The sequence below is a fragment of the Microtus ochrogaster genome, linkage group LG10, assembly GCF_000317375.1.
Source record: "Microtus ochrogaster isolate Prairie Vole_2 linkage group LG10, MicOch1.0, whole genome shotgun sequence".
NCBI lineage: Eukaryota > Metazoa > Chordata > Mammalia > Rodentia > Cricetidae > Microtus > Microtus ochrogaster.
The window spans coordinates 10,238,801-10,257,516 of record NC_022035.1 but is presented as its reverse complement, the minus strand read 5'-3'; the positions used below and the strand labels follow the sequence as shown (position 1 = coordinate 10,257,516).

At 38.1% G+C, this 18,716-nt stretch overlaps 1 protein-coding gene and 1 non-coding gene across 2 annotated transcripts in view; one reads left to right on the top strand and one right to left on the bottom strand.

The window, feature by feature from the left end:
* Foxp2 (forkhead box P2) overlaps nt 1-18,716 on the bottom strand; it is a 497,529-nt gene that overhangs the window by 118,837 nt on the left and 359,976 nt on the right. The gene's annotated exons all lie outside the window — the stretch shown is intronic.
* Nucleotides 12,369-12,487, top strand: LOC113457927. The gene has a single exon (XR_003378395.1). It is a non-coding gene; the product is annotated as a 5S ribosomal RNA (ribosomal RNA).

The following is an 18,716-nucleotide window of genomic DNA, read 5'->3' as shown; positions in this document are numbered from 1 at the left end:
CTTCATAGGATGACAATATGCCAGACCACCGCCACTGCAAGCAAAATCCACAGAAAGATACTCTTTCTAAAGCAACCAAAACCAAATCTCACAACAGCTCCAAAGGCACAATGACATTGTATTTAATACTGAAAATTAAACTCCATAAATAGGCTGTATCACTTTTTCTTCAAGAGCATCCAAATTAATGAAAATATTATAATTGGTACTTCAGAAATCAACAAAGCCAGTGGAGATGCTGACAGTGTGTTGTTCCCTTTGGGTTAAGGAGAAATGCAAATGGGGAAGCCTTATCCCTTGAGGACCACATGAAGGGTTACGGAGAGATGCAGAGGAAAAAGTCTCATTCCTTGAGGACCACATGAAGGGTTAAGGAGAGATGCTGTGGAGTAAGCCTTATCCCTCAGGACCACATGAAGGGTTAAGGGGAGATACAGAGGAGGAAGCCTTATCCCTTGAGGACCACATGAAATGATCAGGAGATGATGTGTAATGGTGAAAATACTTAACAGGTACAGAAACATGAAAAACATATGATCATCATTTCAGGGATACGGGCCCTTAAGGATATCTGCTCAGAAGATTTCGTCTACTGTTTTGGCCTCTTGGCTGCAGGTTTCCTGAGGTTTTGCTAAGAAAGAATGCTTCCAATTCTTAGTCCCAGTGACCCAGAAACACAATTTCATTAAACCAAAGCATAATAAAAGTGCACCTTCTTTAATAATCTTCTCAAACATTTTGCAACTGTGATTTTAATTGATAAGCATAGAGAGAGCTGTCCTGCAAAGCAAGATTTTGAAGAAACGACCTGAATCATTAAAAAATTGTTATGATTTGAATGGTACAAATGATGTTTTAATCAGTTTTTTGATTCTTTAACATGGAAAGACGATCTTATATTTTTACTTAACAGGTGTTAACTCTTTACATATATGTTTAACAAACAACTTTGGTAAATAAAACCATGCATGCCAACTTACTCCTGAAAACACAAAGAAAAAGAAAGCCCAATAAATTATTATTAATCTAGCCTCAGGGATGCAGGAGAGAGTTAATGGTGTCATGGGTTAAAGGTGACGGTTTCTTTTTTTGTTATTTTGCATACAAATTTATAAAATATAATAATTAAGCAATCAAAAGTATTGGGCAAGAATAAAAACTTAAGAAAAAAGCAACCCATTTGAAAAGCAAAAACTTGTAAGCATCTAGCTCTCAAGGAATAATTCCTGGAGTTAAGAGTGTGTGAAAACAGACTTTTCACAACCCTCAGCCAGTCATCATATCTTGCCAACAGGTTTAGGGAAGAAAACTGTGCTTTGAAAAAATCCACCCACTCTCACAACTGCCCTAACAATTCATCCTACAGAGAGAGACAGAATGTTGGCAGAAGATGCTAAAAGTTTCTGACCAGCCAGGCTTTACCAGACTCATGAAGCTGCACGTTCATAAAGAGTAAGGGAGACAGATGAAATCAGACAGGTACTTAGAAAACGGTCTCCCCGAGGCAGCCTGACAGAGTCCAGCAAATCGCAGGGAAACCCAATGCGAATGGATGTTTTAAGTGCTTGCATCTGTTTCAAATAAGCACCAACAGCGAGAAGGCCAGGACAATGTACTGGAAAGGGCTTTCAACATGAACTTCAGAAGAAATCTAGTCTTCAGCTAAATATGGATCATTGCTCAAAATGAGGATATTGGCTCTGGAGACAGTCTGCCGGGGTTCAGACACTGACTCAACACTTAGCAGTGTCGTGACCTTGACTACAGCACTTAACTTTTCTTGGTCTTTTTCTTCAGAAGGTGGTAAAGAAACACTGTTAGAGGTTTGCTAAATACACAGGATGGCAAAGTACATGAGATAATGGTAGCACCCATAAACTTAATAATGTTAGCTATGTACTTCTTATACATACATATGTGAATATATTATATACATTAGCTATGTACTTTATATAAATCATTACTGTAGAATAGTACTTAATTTCATTCAAATAAAAATTACTGGTTCTTTTATATATAAAACACTATTATATATTATATATGGTAATAAATCCTGAAGATACTTTACTGTGATCAAATGAATATACCAATTTTCTATCAGTAGACTTCATAATATAGACAAAGTCTAGTCCACATGAGGCATATGCTTTTTCTCCATAGAAGTCTGGTATAGCAAAGCAAAAAAGCTAATATGGATCAGTATATGTATATCCTGTTGTGAGATACAATGACTTGTATGAAAGAGAATGTATTTTGAAAAGTTCACAAACATGTAGTTTTCTAAAAAAAACAAGTAAGTATGATTATATTGATCTTTCACAGCAGATGAAAATATTTTAAATTATAGTTTGAAGTTGACTGAAGGGTGCACATATTTTAAGGTTGTGAGATTCCATATTTTATTATATTTCAAGTAAAATGGTATCTGGAAGGCATACTGTTCTCCATTTTGAGGTTACTAAAGAGATCAGGCAGCACTGTAAAAAAATTCACTCTGTAAAACAATATAAAATATTAGTCTATGAGTGGGATTTATCCTATTTGATGTACTGGTTTGTTTACTTGTTTTGACTCCCTAGCTAGCCTAGTGGAAACTTTCCAGGGCACTGGGGGCAGAGATTTATAACAGCATGACACTTGTGAACTTTTAAAAAGCCACACTATGTCATCCTTCCCTAAACACCACTGGAAAAAAGATAAAAAAAATTCCTAGGTTAGAGAGAGGGTATAAACAAAAGGGTACTGATGCGTGGATAACATCAATATTTTGAATACTTTATAATGGAAGTAGGTTGGATGAGTTGGCACATATTTTGGGTCAGTCAAGTTAATGTAGAGAATATGTTAACTGAAGAGCGAATCAACAGGGGCATGCGCCTGAAGAAATTTCATCCTTCATTTGGAAGGAGTAAGTAGTGGTGCCCTATTTCCTTCTGAGGTACAGACAGACTCCAAAACCCTTACCATATTGAAAAGAATATGGCACGACTAGCAAAAAGACATTTTGCAGAAGAAGAAAGTCAAATTGAAGCAGAACAAATTAAATAACAAGCAGCTGGTATTACTTAAAAGACATGATTTGATTTGTTTGATTGTCTAAAGGCCACGCTGTGCACCGTGGATCCTATTGTGCAGATGCTCAGATCTTATCAAGGAAAAGCATTTCTGCAGAAGTTGCTATGACAAAGCTACAGTCACGGAGAGTCAAAGTGCAAGACCCGGGGTGGGCAACCCAGGGACGTACATTTGTCTCGCATCTTGATGATAATGACTTAGTATGTCTGTGATCCATCAACTCTGAGAATTCTTGCACTCTTTAAGGTACTGTCTTGACAAGCAAATTTTAATTAGTTTAGCCTTTTATGTAAATAAACAATAAACACTCTACTGTAATTACTGTGTTATAATATATATGCCATAAAGTTATTAAAGTGAAAGAAACGTCTTCTAACCTCTGGAACAGAAAGGAAAACACCACTGAATTCTTAAGTTTGCTGTTTCCTGATTTATAATTCAAACTTGATATTGCATAGTACAGTTTACACTCTCTTCTTTGTTGCTGCTCCAGTCTCTATGCCTGCCTCTTGCCGCTAGGTGACCCTGCCCTAATAGACTCATATCCCTCTGAATTCATGACTCCAAATCAACTCTTTCTTTTACAGGTTGCCAGAAGAAAGTAGAGACGATGTAACCCAAAGAGCAAACCAGCATGGACACACCCCTAAAGATTTTTTACCCTTCATTTTAAAGGAATAGTTAAGTGGCGCCTTATTTCTTTCTATGGCACAGACAGACTCTAAAACCTTTACAATATTAAAAAAAAATATATAGCACAGCCAGCAAAGAGACATTCTGGAGATGAAGATAGTCAAACCAAAGCAGGAAAAGTTAACCAATAAGTAGCTGGTATTACTTAAGAGATGTGATTTTATTTGCTTGTTGATTGTTTAAGGCTGCACACTGTGCACCACGAACCAGCATTTTTTCCACAGAAACAGAAGAGTAACTAATAGAGAAACTTGTACCAGAAGTGGGGTGCTGCTGAGAATAACCTGACCATATTATTTGCTTTAGAGTAGTGGAAAAGGCTGTGCACCCCGTGTCTAGCAAAGCAGTTGGATGCCATAAGAAGAGTTTAAGGAGATCCTAGTAGAAGTCTCGAACACAGTAGTGCTGAGAGCAATGTGGACTTGGAAGCCCAGCTTAAGAAATTTCCATGGTGAACATAAAGACCATCTGTATGGATTTTACAAAGACAGAAAAAGGCTGATTTTTTTTCCATGTCTCTATAACTTGACTGAAGATAGATTAAATAATAATGAACTAATTTATTTGCTGGAAGGAATTTCAAGACTCCATAACATTGTCTCTATCTGCGGCCTTGTGATTATTGATAATGTGTGAATGAAAAAATGGCAAATGAGGCACAAAGAAATAAAAAATGTACTATCTGAGGAAAAGGGGGTATTGGAAAGCTTAATGCTACAGCCAAGGCATGTGCTAGAGGAGAGGCTACAGTTGTTAAGGAGATTAACACCATGAAGGAGAGGACTTTCCTGCACAAGAGTAAGGGGAAGGATGTTCTCTTAGCAAAATTCCAGGCAACTAACCTTCCAGTGTGTGAAAGAGAGACCAAGGCGTTTTCTGCTCCTAGGAGGAAGCTGAGGAAAAGCTATGCTGTTAATGTGATTGGGGCAGTGGAGGACGATTCTTATTAAGCTGGTAGTTAATCTAGGCAATATTATTTATGTAATACTAGTTTTAGAAAGATGAAGGTTTTGAGAATGAACAGGTCATGGATTTTTTTTTCCTACATGGATTCAGATAGCTGCTGAGGCACAGTGTAGCTGGGGAGTCCTGTGTTAAGCATCTGAGAAGGCAAAACGTTGCAGAAAGTCATCGATGAAGATGTGAAGGCATAACCTGGCTTTCAGTAGAGAGTTAAAAGTGACAGAGATGCCAGAGTTGTGGGATATCTGAAAAAAAGAGAGCTGTATACAGGGGACATAGTCAGCCCAAGAGAAAGATGCATATTGCAGGCCACAAAGCTGAAGGGTAGAGCCATCTAAGCACTTTAATCCAGATATGGAACTATCACATTTGGTGTTTGCCTTGCTGGATTCCAGGACTTTTCTGATTCAGTATTTCCTTACTATGTCTCCATTCTTCCATTTTTGAGCTACCACATACATTCTGCGCCAATATACCATAATTTGTTAAAAGTATGCCATTTAGTTTTGATTTTACAGGGAACTGAAGATAAAAGATTGCTTTGAGTCTCAAAAGAGACTTTAGACTTTATGTTTTTGAACAGCATGGGGACTGTAAACAACTACAGGGACTTTCTAAGTTGGACTAAGAGCATTTGGCATTGTAATCTGGCTACACGCCTACGGAGGTGAGGGCGTACAATGAAGAGGCTTGAAAGAAAAAGGATTCTCATAGGTCAGGCACTGGAACACTGGCTTCCAGTGGGTTTCACTGCTCTTGCATGTGTGGGTGGTACAGCATTGCTGAAAGAAGTGTTTCTGGGAGAAAGCTTTGGGACTGTAGAGCCTCATCCTGCTTCCAGTTTATTTGGGTCTTCTTTGGGATGGCAGCTAAACAGTCTAGCTCTCATCTCCTCTTCCGGCATCTCATTTTCTCTGCTTGATGCCCTACCTCCCTGCAGTGATGAAATCATAGTCCCGTAGAACTGTAAGTTGAATAAACTGTTTTATCTGTCAGTTGCCTTAGTCTTCTGATTCTCTAAAGTTAGATATTTTTTTTTTCTTAAACTATGTATACTTCTCCATTTCATGGCTGCAGCTTTGGCTGGTTGCCATAAGTAATTGTCTAGTGACTCTTTAGCAGCTTAGGCAGCCAGCCAGTTCCAACTAAACTCACACCTTCATGATTTACATACCGTTCCTTCAAATAGGCTGGAAATTCTCTGTATCTTGTATGTAGAGCTCAACATAGTCTCAAATTTTCTAGCTTAAAATACTTCTACTATTCAAGAACAATTAAATTTCCTAGACAATCTTAAATCCTTTGGATTTCTCCTTTTAATGTCTTTACTTACAATCAGAAATCTCTAGTCCTTCTAGAAATGGTATAAAAATTATCCTCTTCGTGAAAAGGTACTCAGAAGGTAAAAGGTACTTTTGCTTGAATGTGATGACCTGAATTTCATCACCGGGGCCCACATGGTGGGAAGATAACTGAATCCGTCAGATCATCTTACTATGTATACACACATCTGTGATGGCACACACACATAGACACCCACCCACACTATACATGCACAGATGCATGCACACAAAATTAATTGTAACTTTAAAAATACTGCATTTGATGTGGTCACACCGTTACTTTTACATTATCAAAATATTTGTTTCTGAGGTAGAATTCTATGGATAGAATTTGTGAGCACTATGAACTTAGTTATAGAAAGAGATGTATTTCAATCATAATATTTATTAAAAATTCATTAATTTCTTATGTTATGAATTGTATTAGTTACTTTGGTCAGGAGATCAAAGTAGGAGGACTGCCATGAGTTCAAGACTAGCCTGGGTTACATCATGAGTTCTAAGTCAGCCAGACTAAGAATGGAGAATATTCACAATGAAAACGGAGTTGAATGATAAAATAAAAACAAGCATTTCAGCAACAATAACTTGCAGCCAGAACCTAGCATTACCAGCATAGAAGTTAAACAGGAAACCTGTACACAGAGAAAAGAAAGCACAATTAAAGTGAGAGAATATGAATCCTCAGAGGAGTAGTGTTGACAGTCCAAAATGGCAATAGGCTCACTATGGGATCAGTGTGACAGTTCCTCTGGAAGATGGGAATCAATCTACTTCAAGATTCAGCTATACCACCCTTGGGCATATAACCAAAAAATGCTTCATCCTACCACAGACACTGTTCAGCCATGTTTGTTGTTTCTCTGCCTATAATAGTTAGAAATGAGAAACCACCTAGATGTTCCTCAACAGAAGAAAGGATAAAGAAAACATGCTATGTTCACCCAATAGATATACTCACAGATACCAAGGCTGCATTCAGAGGGCCAACACAGGTCTGCACTAGGTTCTTTTGGTTACATATTATAGCTCCTAGTTTAGTGTTTTCTTTGGGGCAGGGATTCCTGAATGTGTGGGCCTCTGTTTCATGTGCTTTCTCTTTCTGTCTATTTGTCCAATTCTAATGTGTTAGCCTTTTGTTTTATCCTACTATATTATATTTTAATTATTATCCTTAAGAAGTCTGTTTGTTTTCTAACATAAGACAAAAAGAGAACAAACATATCCAGATAGAGGGGAGGTAGGGAAGAAATGGGAGGAGTAGAGGGAAGGGAAACCATAATCAGGATATATATGAGGAAAAAGTATTTCGAATAAAAAGTTCAAAATAAAATAAAATATTAAAAATTGTCAATAGCTTACACAAGAATAAATGAAGATGAACCTCTGCATACATCAATGATAGTGATGAAGACCAAACTGAGCTATGTAATAATGGGGAAGGAATGGAATTTGAAATGTAAGTACTCATTGAAAATGTTTTATGATGGAAGAATATGTACCCATATGACCGTGCTTTATTGATTACTTGGATTTTAAAGATGAAGAAATATACCTAAAATTCAGAAATTTTAAGAAAAATAAGAAAATAGGAAGCTTACAGGTTAAAGCCATAGTACATGTGGTTAGTTATTGATGGAGAGCTTTTGTCTTCCAAGGGGAATGCGGGGACATGCCTATATGAGGTGGTCTATGGAGAAGAAAGCAGAGAAGCAGGGTGGTTTCCTTTATTGTGGCCTCTAAATTCTCTTTCTAGCAATAAAGGGTGTGTAGTGAAATTTGGCAATGAATGCAAGAGAAGAAAAAATTCCAGTGTTCATACATTAGCATTGCGAACGCCAATAGCAAGGGAGGCTCAAGTGATGTCAGATTCTCAATGTTGCTTGATGCTTTGATTTTTTTTTGTAGAAACACTCAGTAGCTTTCTTCAGCATGGAAGCAAGGAAAGAAAATATTTCGAAAATGCAAGAATAAATGTTAATCAAGGAGAGAAAGAAGAACACAGAATAGTGTATATTTTATCATCTTATACAGCCTGATCAATGAGGAAGCCTGGTAGGTAGATACAGAGGTGAACGGTGACTAACAAAAGAGAGGCTAGCACGTATGCTCATAACGGGGATTCCTTGAGTCTAGGAACTCAAAATTACATCAGAGTATATGAAACCATGTTTTCTATGCCAAGCATCAGGACCTGAGTTTAGATCCCCAGCCCTTAGGTTAAAAAAAAAAAAAAACAGGCATGGCTGTGAGCATCTGTTACTCCATAGCAGAGGGCAGAGAAACAGGTAAATCTCCTGAGTCTGTCGGCCAGCCAGCACAGGTTAAATGATGACAAGCTTCAGGTTAATCGGGGCTCCCTTTTCAAAAAAAAAAAAAAAAAAAACTATGAGGTGAGAACAATTGAGGGAAACAATGCAATGTTTGTGTGAAGTCCCGAGTCCTCCTGCCGTTGTCACTTGGTGCCATATCCGAGCCATTCTCTGGATTTCTGGAGAGAGGTGAATTATCTGAGAATAAGTTGCTATCCAAAGATTGCATTTATCAACTCAATGTTACAAGAGAGGAAATCTGCTAATTTTCCTAACCAGCACCAGCTTCCCCTTTTGGTAATAGCACCAGTGTTTTTATTTGTGAACTAGTCTGGTTCTCTTCTTTCCACAGAAACGGCTGGGACTGGACAAGCGTGAATTGGTTAAGAACAGGCAGCACAATCAGAGATGGGGTTCTTGAGGACGTCGTCACTGGTGAGGGACAGTTTACCCGGCCAGCCTGACACCTGTCCATTAGATCTAAATCCTTGCTTTTTCCCAAACCAAGACTTTTATTTAGATTTTCCTTCCACTTTGTTGGCTAGTTGGTCCGTTTTCATTAAATAATGCCTACTTTTTAAGATTTTTGTGATACCAAAGCACAAATTAAGAAATTGCCTTACTACATCCCAGTTCACAAACACAAGATAAAACTTAGTATCTTACAAATAAATTTTTGGAACAAATTGAAGATTACATTTTTTATGAACTTGATCAAAAATAATTTCAGATATCAGGGTTTTGCTCCATTCATCATTGTTGGCAAACTTAGGTAAAATAATCACATTTGCTGTTATAGTTTCAGCTTTATAAATACTTCTCCCTAGCATCAAAATGTCAGCATAAATAAACAGGATTTACAGGGTTCGAGACACAATCAAATGCAGAAGAATGGCAAAATACAAAAAGCTAGAAACAAAATGTCATCGCTCAGCCAGGTGTCAATATTAATTAATAAATAATATTCATTATTGGTGAACATTAGGATCTTAAATTTTGCCAGAGTTTAAGACTTTATATTCATTTTTATTCCCTTGTTAAATATATTGCAAAAAGGAAAATCTTAACATTTCATTGCATTTATTTTTATAGATTTGTCTAGTGTGTGTGTGCATGTGTGTGTGTGCGCACGTGTGCGTGTGTGTGTGCGCATGTATGCACCCTCCAGTGAGTATGTGGAGTCAGAGGACAACCAAAAATGTGAGCTCTCGCTGACCATGTGGATTCGGGTGATTGAACATGGGCCATTAGGTTTGGCAGCAGGTTCCTTTATCCATTGAGCTATTATTTTGCTGGGTAAGAATAGTTTCTTTCTTTCTTTCTTTCTTTCTTTCTTTCTTTCTTTCTTTCTTTCTTTCTTTCTTTCTTTCTGTCTGTCTGTCTTTCTTTCTTTTTCTTGTTGTTTGTTGTTTGTTTGCTTTTGTTTTGTTGTTGATGCTATTGCTATTGCTCCTGTTTGAGACTTTCACAAAGCAGCTTGGGTTGGCATGCATGGTAGCACTTCCAGGCTGCTCAGGACTCACATAGATTCACCTACCTCTGTGCCCCAAGCACTGAGATTAAAGTCTAATAGACTTCATCTAATTTTTTTTTTAAAGAGGAGATAGAACACAAAAGACAAAGTAAACCTTAAATTAAAAAATTGTTGAGTGTTATCCAACATTTTATGCAGTACCACGGGTGTTTGAAAGGTTTGAAATTGTTGAAGTATTCCATATTACTCAATTAAACCCACTGACATAAGTTAATTTTATAGATTTGAGAATATGAAATCGCTGAGGGGTAAGCAAAGATGACGGAATGCAATGGCACCAGTCAGGTTTTTGCTCTGTTTTTAGTCAATCCTCTTCTTATTTACTCTGAAAGTTGCCATTGGAACTGGCAGTAATTGGTGCCCTTGTTAGAAATCTCAGCAGAGGAGCTGAGAATCGAAAGGATGTGGACATGTCTCACCCACAGAGCAAGGCAGTCCAGAGCTGGGTTGAAATCAAGGAGGAAGCAGGTGACCAGTTGCTGACTGGGAGGAGAGTGGCACCTGCTCACTGAATCCATAGACAATGTGACTCTCTGGGGATGGAAATCAAGAGTGTTTCACGTACCCGAAGTTACTGTAAAAACACAGGAAATACAGGGCACTCTGAGTGGTGTGGCTGCATTCTGAGATGTAGCAAAGGTCACAGGCGACCTGTGCTTATGGCAAGACATAAGTCTGCAAAGTGCTATGGACTGTTGTGGTTTTCTGCTCTCTCTCTCTCTCTCTCTCTCTCTCTCTCTCTCTCTCTCTCTCTCTCTCTCTCTCTTTGTGTGTGTGTTTGTCTGTGTTGTTAAAAATACTTTTAACTATTTTTAAAAACAAATAAGTTTATTAAAAAATACTTTAACTATGTAAAAATATGCCGAATATCCTATGAACACTGGGAGATCAGAAGACAAAAAATTAAAATATGGAACTCATGATTAGGTAAAATAGACATGTTTATGGATACATTGCCATCTCACTCATATAGATAATACCATGCATCACTTACCAAGAACAGAACAGAACTAGAAAGTCAAGTAGAAATGCTTGCTCCAAATCTTTATAGAAGAAGTGGGGACAAACTCCATGAAGCACATGAGCTGACTATGTGTGCTTATGTGCAGAGGGAGCTATGAAGAACAGAACAGAAATACTTTATGTGGAAGTAGGAGGCAGAGAGATTTCCTAGATGATCTGGTGAACAGTATGAGTGTGACATAAGTGGGAACAGTGGACATTTAGGAATCCAAATGGAAATAACATGAAAGAGTTTGATGTCTCCTTATATACTAAAAGAGCCCCAGAGGCCAGGAAGTTCAGAGAAGCGAGTTCTATTGAAGACAGGGGATAGAAATGCAAGGAATGAGTAGGACATGTAAGCATATCTTCAATGTGTCCCTGTAAAGCTAAGTCCTTTATACTATGCACTTTGTGCCAGCTATTAAATGAATATGTACTTTATTGTTATAGATTAAATAAAGTCTAAACACGTCTCTAATATTGAGACTCCTATTAGTGCAATTCTGAAGTTGCAAATGCTTTCATCTATCTATCTATCTATCTATCTATCTATCTATCTATCTATCTATCTATCTATCTATCTATCTACCTATCTACCATCTATTTATCTTTTTGTTTAACACTTTTCCCCAAACTCTGCAAGTATGTTAATAAATCACATGTTTAAACTGGGTTCAAGGTCTAAAGGAACTCTTGGTGTGTAAAGTACTGACCAAACAGCCTGACAATCTAAGGTCAGAGCTTCTGAACTCAGAAAAAACTCAGATGCAGTATTATACATCTGAGATTTCCTATACTCCATGGTGTTAATGGATGTGCAAGTATGAGAATTATCTAGAAACTCACAGACCACCAATTGGTACATGTAATACAGCTGCAAAAAAAAAAAAAGGAAAGAAAAGAGCAAAACAAAAAAAGAAGACAAAAGTTGACTCCTAATATTTACTCTCAGAGCTCCCTCCATATGAAGAAGCATGTACTACACTTACACACACATGTCATATGCACATCCATCTATACTGTGATGTGCAGACATGTGTGTGTCCATGCATGCACATACACACAATTAACTTTCAAATTTCTTTTTATAGAATTCTACTTTGGGGAACCAAGTAACAAAATTTTAATTATGACAATTGTATTACCATTAGAAGAACAAAAATAAGGTGAAATTTTGTATTTTCTAGCAAAAGTTAAAAATGTTAAGAATTATTTAGATTTTTTTCATTTATTTATACTTTATTGACACATGTTCACTGTACATTATAGGATATTTCTTAAGGACATTTGTATACAATATATAAAAGGAGTTCGCATGTATTTTCAAGAAGATTTTGTGATACGGTAGATAAGACAAACTGGTAAACATGACCTCCCCACAGTGTTATAACTTAGCACTAAGTGGGGGTGGTGGTGAGAGAAGCATTTGAAATTTGGGATACAGTCTACGGCCATACCACCCTGAACATGCCCGATCTTGTCTGATCTCGGAAGTTAAGCAGGGTCGGGCCTGGTTAGTACTTGGATGGGAGACCGCCTGGGAATACCGGGTGCTGTAGGCTTGAAAAAAAAAGAAAAGAAAAAAGAAATTTGGGATACACAAATAAGAACACTTTGAACTAGATTTAACTGAACATGGTCCCTTCCTTTGCTATTTGGGGCATTCAGAACATAATTTCACAGATGATATATTTTTCTTAATGTGATTTTCAGACTACATCTAATGGAAAATGCCTGGTTAGGATTCAGAGACACGGTACAGATGCTCAACCACATTTGCATGCAATTATTTCTAAAAACCAATGCCAGGGTACAGAGTTTATTGAAATGGCTTCTGGGATAGCTGGCATAGCATATTACATCAGCTTCCAATCTTTAAGTAAGACTCAATTCTGAGTTTTGAAAATAGAGATACTTTGTGTAATATCACTCTTGACTCATTGTTCAAGAGTGTATGAATATAGGACTCTTATGAGCAAGGACTGAGAGGATATATTTAATATTTTAAACAAATCCCCCTTCTTGAAACTGTGAGAATTTTGCTTTACATAATAATATTAGAAGCTCAATATAAAGTTTCTACAGAAACATGTGAAAATAACTTAATATACAAAAGAAATGAACATCATTGGCTTGATTAATTGTGCAGCTTCCAACTTGTTTTAGAGACTTTTCCCTTAAAGAACAATTTAAAGGTATTAAAAAATGTGATTTTTCCCCCCTATTCCTTTAGTAATTATTCTTATGGAGACACCCTAAGAAGCAAACCAGAAATATATTCTTATTCAAAATAGTTATGAAGTGCGTTTGTCACCAACCTAGCCTCATCCATAGCACAGAACAGAAGGATGATATGGGCTGCTCGATGCTTTGCTTTCCAGGGTATTGTCCTTTTAGAGTGGCATCAGCTCTGGAGACTCTTGAAGACTGGACTGGAAGAAGCCCTGAGTTCACCATCTGATGGTCATTTCCACTAACTTGTATTTTAAGAAGAGGACATGATTCAACAAAAAAATCATGAAGATGTTTTGCTACATCAATTAGACTTCAAAACAAAATCCTGTCTCACACTATTAATGTTCTAACATCCAAAGCATGCCAGCTCCTCTTTTAGGGCACGCTTTACTCTGTAGGGGGGGGGACACTTAGATCACAGTCCCCCCCAGGAATGCATGGGGCTACTGGAGGACATTGCTGTTCCTTTTCTGATCCCTGCAGGGAAGGAAGCAGCAGCCTGTGGATCAACTACTTTTCACCTGCTGTTGGTCTCAGCTACAGCCCTTTCCTTGCCAATAATTGTAAATCACAGACTCTCTAATGAGGAATTCGAGTTGAACACAAAGAAGTTTGTGTGGTGGGGATCTCTATGATTTGGTCCCTATCAGTCTTTTCTCCTTCCTCATTTTTTTTTTGAGAGCTAGAGAAAAAAGAAAAACAAACAAACACAAAACATGGAAGAAGGGGTTGATGACATAATGTTGTTGTTGTTGTTGTTGTTGTTGTTGTTGTTGTTGTTGTTGTTGTTGTTTTGAGACATGGTTCCTCTGTGTAGCTCTGGCTATCCTGAAACTCACTCTGTAGACCAGGTTGGCTTCAAATTCAAAGAGATCTGCCTGTCCCTGCCTCCTGAGTGCTGTGATTTTTAAGGCATGTGCCACCACCACTCAGCAAAGAGAAACATTCTTTCCTAGAGAAAGATGCTTTCTTAACATTTGACATAAAAACTTATCAACCTAAATGATGGAGGAAGGTCATTGGTTAATAAAGAAACTGCCTTGGCACATTTGATAGGCCAGCCCTTAGGTGGGTGGAGTAGACAGAACAGAATGCTGGGAGGAAGAGGAAGTGAGGCAATCGCCATGCCTCTTCTCCTCTCTGGGTCAGACGCCATGAAGCTCCAGCCCAAGATGGATGTACACTAGAATCTTCCTGGTAAGACACCACCTTGTGGTGCTACACAGATTACTAAATATGGGTTAAGCAAGATATGAGGGTTAGCCAAGAAGAGGCTAGATATAATGGGCTAGGCAGTGTTTATATGAATACAGTTTGTGGTTATTTCGGGCCATAAGCTAGCTAGGAGGCTGGGAGCGGGGCAACAGGAAGTGGCCCGCAGCTCCCACTACACCTAAGAGAAACTCAATATGTCTGTTCTGCCACTCATTTCTTTCATATTAGAAGATTACTGGCAACATCCCTGGGTAAATCTCTCTCTTCATTACCAAGTCCCATTGTAGCTCATTGTTCTCATCAGCATGATGGGTTGATGTAGCACAGGGAACAACAGACTAAGGACAGTCCTGTTAAACCACTGGCCTCTTCTAGTGAGGGTTCACTGAGACCCCTCTTTGGCACAGTTGATTTGAAACTTCCCTTGAGAACCACACTGCAAATTAAAACAGCTAGAATCCATAAGGATGCTTGGGAAATGCACTAGTCATGTTTAATACGTGCTTTGCCATCCTTACTTGGTATGTTTTCCCCCCAAATGAAAACTGTGAATGGCAGTAAAGAAGCTGTTATGATCAGTGATGAAAGGTTAAGAGGCGCATGGTTTGTAGTAGACAGGCTTGAATTTACAACCCAACTCAAACGTCAGCTACATGACCTCAGATAATGCAATTTAGCCTTTCTTAGCTTCAGCATCTTGTTGTGTGAAATGAAAAAGCATAAGAAAGCACACGGCCAGGTAAACACAGTGAGCTCTGAATATGTATTAGCAAACAAATGGGAAGACACGAATGCTTCAAGATCATCATTCCATTAGAGGAAAAGAAAAACGAATTAAAGGGAACTGGGGACACGCGGGATGCAAGGCACATAACTTCAGTGCTAGACGCATCTGTCCTCATTGTCACCAGTGCTAGTCATTCATGGGAAATAATGAGTCAGTGTTCATCACTGAGGGAGCCCAAAAGACCAGAATGAGTCTGAGAGAGACACCGCTTTGAGAGGAGTGTCTAAACTGAGTAAAAATTGGGCAGTATAAACTCACAAAAAGGCATGTGGGTGAGTCAACAGGAAATGACTGCTCTATATTCACAAAGCATGATTTACAGCATCAAAATTAATAGTTAAGGATGTCACTTTGATCAAAGTAACTGAATGCCATGATTCAGACTTATTCTGATCAGTGCAATGCCCTTTCTCCAAAGACTGTATTTCTTAAGAGTTGTATTTTAGAAAAGACAAAAGAGATAAAAAGAAAACCACTTAAAGCAATCGCCTCATTCTATGTATGATACAGAGAACTGCAGCACAGAACAGAATCATATTAAACTTGCACAGACCCATTATGACTGTGTATGTACTGAGAGAATACAGAGTTGTTGTTTTTAGTCTGTGCAAGGGTTTACTGTGGAAAAGGTCAAATATTAGAACTGTGTTACACAGTCTCCTAGAAATTATACATTTCTAAGCCAGGACCAAGTTTCATTACTCAATAGCTGCTCTCAAGAATGAAGCTCATTTACATTTAAAATAGGAATACAGTCTACTCTTTAAAAGCACAATGGTAAACACACCAATTTGACAATTACATTAATATGAGTATTTGCATAATCTGTCTTCTACACCTGTTCTTAATTTGAGGCAGCTGCAGGACGGATCACATCTCACTAATCTGAATGGGTATTTGGGTGCTCCATATAGGACTGCATTCACTCAATATTTGGAAGCTATCTCACAGTTTAAAAGTTTCCTGGCTTTTGAAAACTGGTAAGAGGCAATACTTATGTCATACCCACTGTTCATTTAGTTAATATTAACCAATAATAAGCACAGTACGGTCAGTTACAATCTTTGTATCTTCAGTGATTTTTTTCATCATATTTTCCTCAGAATGGGATGCATTTATTTATATGGAAAAATGCTTAAGGGAATAATAAAAATGTATTTGGAAAATTTTACTGGAACTAGAGATTCTACAACAAATAGATTATTGGAGCTTAGAGAAAAAAGTCTTTAGATCATTGGGAAAACACCTGTAACAGGCCACTGGGGAAGCTTTTGAATAGTTGTCTTTGAGAAGAGAAATTCCATTAACATTTTAACGAACACGTTCAAAATTTAATATGCGGAAGTTTAATCGTTTTAAGGCTCTGCTTTGTTTTCCTGTCAGATACAGACTCTGAATCATCAAGGAAGTCAGTTTATCACCTCTGTGCAATCTCCCAACTCATTTGTTTAAACCACTGAGCTGGACTCTAGCTTGTGGGGTATAGGATACCTGCATCATCTGTCAACAGAACTGCCTCCCTTTAATCGTCTGTCATAAATAGGATATGAAGGTAGAGCTGTCTCAGTAAGTTATTTATTTCCTGAAAAATGAATGAGAACATGTTTACTAATGCAAGTGTGTTTATGTTCTATTAACCTCTGAAGAGGTGACTATTAAACAACTGTATTCTCAGTGAGATATTTTGTTTTTATAAGAGCTCATAGAAGATTTAAGCATCTACTACACAAGTTACTGGAAGCTGGTGGTTTTAATGCAGTTCCGTGTCTGCTTAGAAACTGTATTAGAGGAGAGGACGCTAGCTGAGGGAGAGTTTTCATATAACCAGACAGAAAGACTTGGGTATCCATTCAATCAATGCTCTGTGTTTTTTCCTGTGACACACAACGGGCCTTAAATAAACACCACCAAGGTTTGTTTGTTTGCTTCTTATTTTTTCCTTGTCACAGTTACTAAATTAGCTGCAGATCTTCTAGGAAAACAGTGTTCAATAAATCACTACCACCTATCAGGGAGCTGATTTCTCCTAAGAGAAAATATTGCAATTTCTTACCAAGAACCAAGGCTACTTACTTGGAGTATAAAAATAATTTTTATTACTATATAATTTAGGCAATAAAGCTAAGTTATAGTAATTGTGAGAAAAGCAATTTTCACAGTTCTGACCTCTACATAATTATATTTCTAAATATTCCTTATTTTATTTTTCTTCATTAAAATCCCTACCTATATAATTGAGCACAGAGAGAAGCACTCTAGACAGATAAGCTGGTATGTCATGGGGCATGTGGAACATAATGGGCTGAAACTATATTCAGATGGCTGATAGTATACACTGTGTAACACTCAAACAACACACTTCATTTAGCAACAGAGTGCTTTAGCCAGAGCAAGTTAATCTGAAATTTCTAAATCTGAAAATAGTCGTGTTGCTTTGCGTTCTTAAAAGGAAGAAAAACGGCCAGCTCATTAGCATATTTAAAACTTTTGACCTATTGAAAAGGTTTTTTTTTTAATACCACAAGACAGCATCTTATTTTGCTAAAAATAAAGCATACAATCAATAATCTTTTTAGATTGGAGACTGAGTCAAATGTTCATCATCGAAAGGAAAAGAAAATGTGTCAAGCAGTCAGTAAGTGCTGGAGCCCTCCCCTAACCCTAGGCCTCTCCACTATCAGTGTCTGGAGTCTCACCTTTCCATGATTGGAATCATGCCAAGAGACTAACACATGGCCAGGCACTTCCGCGACAAAGCACTAAGCTACAGCCTTCAAGTGAATTTCACGTTCAAGACAAGTTGTTTTTAAATTAATTAATTTATTTATTAATTTTCAAAAGAAAGCAATCATTTTTCATTCTACCTACCAATCCCAGTTCCCACTCCCTTCCCTCCTCCCCTTACCTACACCCCACCCCCACCCCACCACCATTCACTCCTCAGAGAGGGTGAGTCACAATGCTTTGGGGGAAGGCCCAAGGCCCTCCCTACAATATCTAGGCTGATCAAGGTTTCCATCCAAAGAGAATAGGTTCCCAAAAAGCCAGTACAAGCAGAAGGGGTAAATCCTGTTGTCACTGCCAGTGGCCCTGTAGTTCACCTCAGCCATGCAACTGTCACCTACATTCAGAGGGACCAATATAACTTATGCTGTTTCTTCTCCAGTCTGGCTGGAGTTGGTGAGCTCCCATTAGCTCAGGTAGACTGAAACAGTGGGTGTACCCATTATGGTCTTCGCACATATTCTCACTCCTCCCACTCTTCAGCTGCACTTTACGGGTCTCTGCCTCTGTTTCCATCAGTTGCTGGATGAAGGTTCTATGGTGACATTTAAGATACTCATCAATCTGTCTATAGGGCAAGGCCAGTTCAGGCCCTTACTTCTTTATTGTTTAGGGTCTTAACTGGAGTCATTCTTGTGGGTTCCTGGGAATTTCTCTAGTGCCAGGTTTCTTACTAGCCCCATAATGGCTCCCTCAATCAAAATATCTCTTTACTTGCTCTCATCTCTGTCCTTCCTCCATCTCGACTATCCCGTTCCCTCAAGTTCTCC